The 6,238-nt window shown below is 43.9% G+C and overlaps 1 pseudogene; it reads left to right on the top strand.

Annotated features, from left to right (window-relative positions):
• Positions 1–481: 481 nt before the first annotated feature.
• LOC147123791 (homeobox protein EMX1 pseudogene) lies at positions 482–874 on the top strand (annotated as a pseudogene).
• Positions 875–6,238: the final 5,364 nt, after the last annotated feature.

Raw genomic sequence — 6,238 nt, 5'->3', positions numbered from 1 at the left:
CATCCCGACTCCTGAACTGCAAAGCTGCCTCCCTAATGCCCACTGAAAGCTCACTCCAGTCGGCGGTAGGAGCTCTCTCCGCGTTTTGCAGCAGACTCCAGGTTCCAGGTGTCCTCTCCAAGGCCCCCCCCCCCCCCCCCGCCCCACCACCACCACAAATGGGCAGGTGAAGACCCGTCGGCCAATCCCACAGCCAGTTAGCAGCATATTCCACCAACCTCCCCTCCCCTTCCTCTCCCCCACCTCCTCCCCCTCTCAAAAAAAAACAACACAACACAAACACTTGCTCCTAATGAGGTTCTGGACTTGTGAGTACTTCTATCTGGGAGCCGAGAAGACTCTATGAATGGCTCTGTCCTGGGTGTGCTCCCGATAGCTCCCTTTATCAAGTCACCCACTGCGTCTCTCCCATCAACCTTGCATTAAGAAAATAATCCGCAGACTTTTATACCTTTAATTTTTTTTTTCAAACAAAAAAACGATGTTCCACTCAGCGACCAAGCGCTGTTTCACCATCGAGTCCCTGGTAGCGAAGGATAACAGCCCTCTCTCCCCGGAGGAACCGCTCCGTCCCACCGCTCTCAGCTACCCACCTTCCGCCGATGCTTTCGCCAACACTTTCCAGACGGCGGGTCGCTCCCTGTACTCCGGGCCCGACCTGATGTTCCAGGAGGCGGTCAGTCACCCCTCGCTGCCCGTTCACCCTCACCAGCTCGGGACTCACCACCTGCAAACCCCTCACCCGTTCTTCGCACCTCAGCACAGGGACCCGCTTAACTTCTACCCCTGGGTCTTAAGGAATCGCTTCTTTGGGCACAGATTTCAAGGTAAGGGGAATGTTCGGGCAAAGATTAATTCATCCCGAACACAATAGAAACTACAATATATAGAATAGATAGGACCCATATATACAAGAACTCTAAGATGTATAGAAATTAATGTATAGAAACCGCAATAAATAAACTATAATATATATAAATTATATATAGAAAATGTACAATATATAGATAGCTGTATATACACAAGAACTTTAATAAGTATGTAAATTAATATATATAAACTATGAGATATATGAATGATAACATATAGAAACGAATATATATGCTAATATATATATAGAAACTATAATATATAGCTATACATTATATGTATATAAGCTACTATATATAGAAACTACAATATATGTGAACTATAATATATACAGGTTCAAAAGTAGATAGTTTCAAAATACAATTTATAAATGTTCATATATATCACAATATTATTTTACATATAAATATATAACAATAGCAACGACCGTATAAGGTTGCTAATATAAATTGTAACTTCTATTTATAATTGCATTCATACATACTTGTAATATAACAGTGTTGTATTTCTATAAATATATAATCAATGTAAATCATTGTAACAATATGTAATTTTGTTAATATGAATAATTGTAACTTCCACATGAATAATTCTGTTTATATATAAATATAAATGCGTGTGTGTGTGTGTATAAATGTATCAGTGTGTGTGTGTATATGTACGAGTATGTGATTGTGTGTGTGTATAAATGTATAATATATATGATTATATATTTTGGTTAGAGATGGATTTATACAGTTGAATATCTCCTTTGCGAAGCTCGCTGTCTAATGATATATATTTAATTCGGAGTGGGAAAGGAATCTTGTTTCAGTATAAACTGTGCCAAGTGAATTCGCAGCAAATATTCAACTCATTTTTGGACCACAGGACTTCACAAAGCGCTTTGTTTAAACTGTTTCACGAAGCGAGCATGAACTAATTCTATTTAAAAAAAAACTTCTACGCAACGACATAACTCGAACCAGAAAGAACGGACCAAAAATGTCATCTTTACTTGTGTGAGTGTTACTGTAGAAAGAGCGAGTTTTAAATGAATTTTAAGTAATTCTAGACAACTAATAGAACGGGCGAATAAATCACTTTTATACAGAACAACCGGTCCTGGGTGTCCAGGGCGCCTTGTAAACTATTTCGATTGCAAGGTGTTCCCTAGAGGCGGGTTAGAGGTGCGGGGTTTATATACAATGATGATCCTACTAAGAATAGAAGCACCTTTAGACCAACTGCACATTTCTTCCTTTACTCACAGAGGGAGACAAAAGGAATGTTTATTGAGAGCGCGGCTAAAAACCAGCTTCAACAAAACCTCAACAAAACCTGACAACTACAGCAAGAGAAATTCTAAAACAATGAGAACGGGGAGAGCGTGAATCACTCTGGGTTACCAGAGACTCGACAGACAGCCTGCCGTTCAGATGATCACTTACACCGTGTTATTGTGCTCCAGTTTAATTCGCGATTTCATAAAACATCACATTTGTGAAATCGGTCAAATATGAATCTGCTTGAGCGGTGATCTGATTGAGGTGTTTAAAATGATAATAGGGATCCGATAGTGCAGGTAGAAAGAAACGATTTCCTCTGCTGCGGGGCGCCCAGAACAAGGGGGCATAACCTTAAAATTAAGGGGTGATGTCAGGAAGCACCTCATCACACAACGGGTGCTGGAAATCTGGAACTCTCTCCCCCAGAAAAAGCTGTTGAGGCTGGCGGTCAATTGAACATTTTCAAGACTGAGATTGATAGATCTTTGTTGGATAAGGGACACGGAGCAAAGGCGGGTAAATGGAGTTAAGGAACAGATCAGCCGTGATCTAATCGAATGGATGGCGGGACAGGCTGGAGGGGCTGAATTGCCTCCTCCTGTTCCTGTGATATTTTACAGAAGATAAGCTGGGAAACCTGTTGGGGCAAAGTGACTGCTTTTAAGTAACTAAACATGGGTGAATTGGAAATTGAGAAATCGTCGCACTCTAGGGGATGGGGGGATATAGATGTAACTTTATATTATATCTATAATCTCAATGATATTACCGTTTATTGGAATTGGCCTGGTAATAGCGGCGGGCTGGAGCTGTGGAGAGAGGGGAGGGCGGAGGGTCGGCGGTGCTGACCCAGGACTGGGACTGATGTGGGCCATGACAGGAGTAGATAGCATCGGCCCCTCCGTTTCCTACATCGACACTGATCACAACAAAACGAGTTGTATTATTACTCAAATTGCATTTCTGTATTTAAAAGCTTTTAAAGAAAAAAGACAGCATTTTAATTGTTTAAAAAAAGTCGATTTCAGTCCCGTTCGATTTCCACTCAGGCAGTTTCTCACATTAAAATGAGGGGGATTTCATTTGGATTTTGACGGTGGGTTTTGTGAGCTGGGTTCAGTTGCTCACACGCCCGGGGACTGAGCGAGGCAGGGACCCGGTGGTTGTGGAATGAATATCAGTAACCGGCGGAACGCCAGCGATTCCACCCAGCGCTTTATTTGTAAACCTCAAGAAGGAGTCAAATACAGCAAACAAATCATCATTTAATGCGGGGTTAAAGCTATTGTTTGCTAAGTCGATGTTAGCCGTGGCTCGTTCATAACTTCTAGATTCCCCTGTAACACTCCCTTCACAAGGGTGAACGGGAGGGCAGGCGGCTGGAGAGAGCTCGGAGAGAGCGATGTTAATCCAGACTCTGTCCTTTAGCTTATTTGAATGTGAGAAAAATGATTTAACAAAAAAATTTTTAAATTGTTAATTGAGAAAAAAATTAGACCTTTTTTAAAACTCTGGGATATTTCATCCCCCTCCCCACCCCACCCCACCCCACCTAAAAGGTTTAGGAGACATTCCGATTTAAAACAGGCGAGTCAGGCAATTCTTAAAATGTTTCGAGTTCATGAAGGAGAAGCGAGGCTGTGATAGAGGGAGATGGCGAGGGAAAGGGAGTGAGGGAGAGAAAGAGGGACAAAGCGAGAAAGAGAAAGCGAGGAGGATAGGGAGGGAGCGATAGGGAGCAAGCAAGGAAAGTGAGAGAGTGAGGGAGTGATAGAGTGAATGATAGAGAGGGAGAAAGAGAGGGAGAAAGAGAAAGCGAGGCAGAGAGTGTGAGAGGGAGTGAATGCTAAAGGGAGAAAGGGAGAGAGAGTGAGAGAGAGAGAGAATGCTAGAGGGAGAAAGGGAGAGAGAGTGAGAGACAGAGTGAATGCTACAGGGAGAAAGGGAGAGAGAGTGAGAGAGGGAGTGAATGCTAGAGGGAGAAAGGGAGAGAGAGAGTGAGAGACAGAGTGAATGCTACAGGGAGAAAGGGAGAGAGAGTGAGAGAGGGAATGACAACCAAAAACTCCCATTCCTACTGGGAGAGGAGAGAAGCTGCGTAACACTGGCAGCACACTATGTTACAGCTTGCCATGAACAGAGGGATAACCAGTAAACTAAGAAAAGAATATATATAAACAATGCGAATGTATATTTATACACTCAGGGATATACCTGTTTATACACTGTATGAATAGAACTGCGTTTATGTGGTAAACCATAAATGTATTTTGATGCTTTGGCAACATAAGATGTAACTTATCATGCCAATAAAGCGATTTGAATTGTGAATTGTGAATTGTGAGTGAATGCTAGAGGGAGAAAGGGAGAGAGAGTGAGAGAGGGAGTGAATGCTAGAGGGAGAAAGGGAGAGAGAGTGAGAGAGGGCGTGAATGCTAGAGGGAGAAAGGGAGAGAGAAAGAATGAGTGAATGATCGAGAGAGTGAAAGTGCGTGGGTGAGCGAGGGAGTGAGAGTGAGGGAGAGGGATTGGGAGAGAGGGGGAGTGAAACAAGGGAACGAGAGACAGAGGGACAGAGTAATGGAGAGTGAGGAAATGACAAGAAGGAAAGAGAGAAAAGCCTGAAAACAGAAGTAGAGAACGAAGGAAGGCAGAGAGAGAAAGCGGGAGAGAAAGTGAGGCATCATTGGGTGCGGGAGTGTCAGAGCAGGAAGTGCTTTGGGCAGGTAACAGACCTGCCAGTGAATCACCGTTGAAATAAACATTGAACTAAAATTCATTCTATTGAAGGGAGAGGTCTCCGGTGCGCGCTGACTCCCGCTCATTAAAGGATTTGTTGTTGTTGAAATAGTTGCAAATATGAGAGACAGGTGGAGAGAAAATGTCCAGGAGCATCAGAGCTTCCCTTATTCTTAGAGGGAAACCAGATTAAATTCTCTGCTCTTGGCTCTGGGCTATTTCTGTTTGAGGGACAGGGAACACGAGTCGCGAGGTTGCTGAAATGATGGTGTCAGGGCAGGTTACTCAGGAATAGAATCATAGAATAGTACAGACCAGGAGGAGGCCATTCGGCCCATCGAGTCTGCACCGGCTATTTCCAAGAGCGATCCAGATAGTCCCACGCTCCGCTCTTTCCCCATATCCCTGCAATTTTTTCTCCTTTAAGTGTTTATCCAATTCCCTTTTGAAGGCTACTATTGAATCTGCCTCCACCACCCTTTCAGGCAGTACATTCCAAATCCTAACCACTCGCTGCGTAAAAAAGATTTTCCTCATGTCGCCTTTGGTTCTTTTGCCAATCACCTTCAATCTGTGTCCTCTGGTTCGTGACCCTTCCGCCAATGGGAACAGTTTCTCTCTATCTACTCTGTCCAGACCCTTCAAGGTTTTGAACACCTCTATCAAATCTCCTCTCAACCTTCTCTGCTCTAATGGAGAACGACCCCAGCTTCTCCAGTCTCTCCACATAACTGAAGCCCCTCATCCCTGGAACCATTCCTGTAAATCTTTTCTGCACCCTCTCCAATGCCTTCACATCCGTCCTAAAGTGCGGTGCCCAGAATTGGACACAATTCTGTAAGAGAATTGGAGAGCAACAGATAACGGAGAGAATTATTTCGACTGAAGTCACTTTGTAAATGGATGTTTTCACAGGAGGTGAGGTGGTGAGCTGCCCCTAGAATCGGTGGCCCCCTACATTGATAGAGTAGACACGGAGAGAGTGTTCCCACTTGTGGGGAAGAGCAAAACTAGAGGCCATCAATATAAGATAGTCACCAAGAAATCCAACAGGGAATTCAGGAGAAACTTCTTTACCCAGAGAGTGGTGAGAATGTGGAACTCGCTGCCACAGGGAGTGGTTGAAGTGAATAGTATAGATGTGTGTAAGGGGAGGCTAGACAAGCACATGAGGGAGAAGGGAATAGAGGGTTAGGCTGATAGATTTAGATGAGGAAAGACGGGAGGAGGCTCTTGTGGAGCATAAACGCCGGCATGGACTGGTTGGGCCGAATGGCCTGTTTCTGAGCCGGATATCCGATGTAATCCTGTGTAAAACATTGTCTCCAATTTGATGCCACGATACGATAAGACTCTGTGGA

Source organism: Somniosus microcephalus, chromosome 2, assembly GCF_052327205.1.
Source record: "Somniosus microcephalus isolate GS21.2 chromosome 2, FLI_Smic_1.0, whole genome shotgun sequence".
Classification (NCBI taxonomy): Eukaryota; Metazoa; Chordata; class Chondrichthyes; order Squaliformes; family Somniosidae; genus Somniosus; species Somniosus microcephalus.
This window is presented reverse-complemented; position numbering and strand designations above follow the sequence as displayed.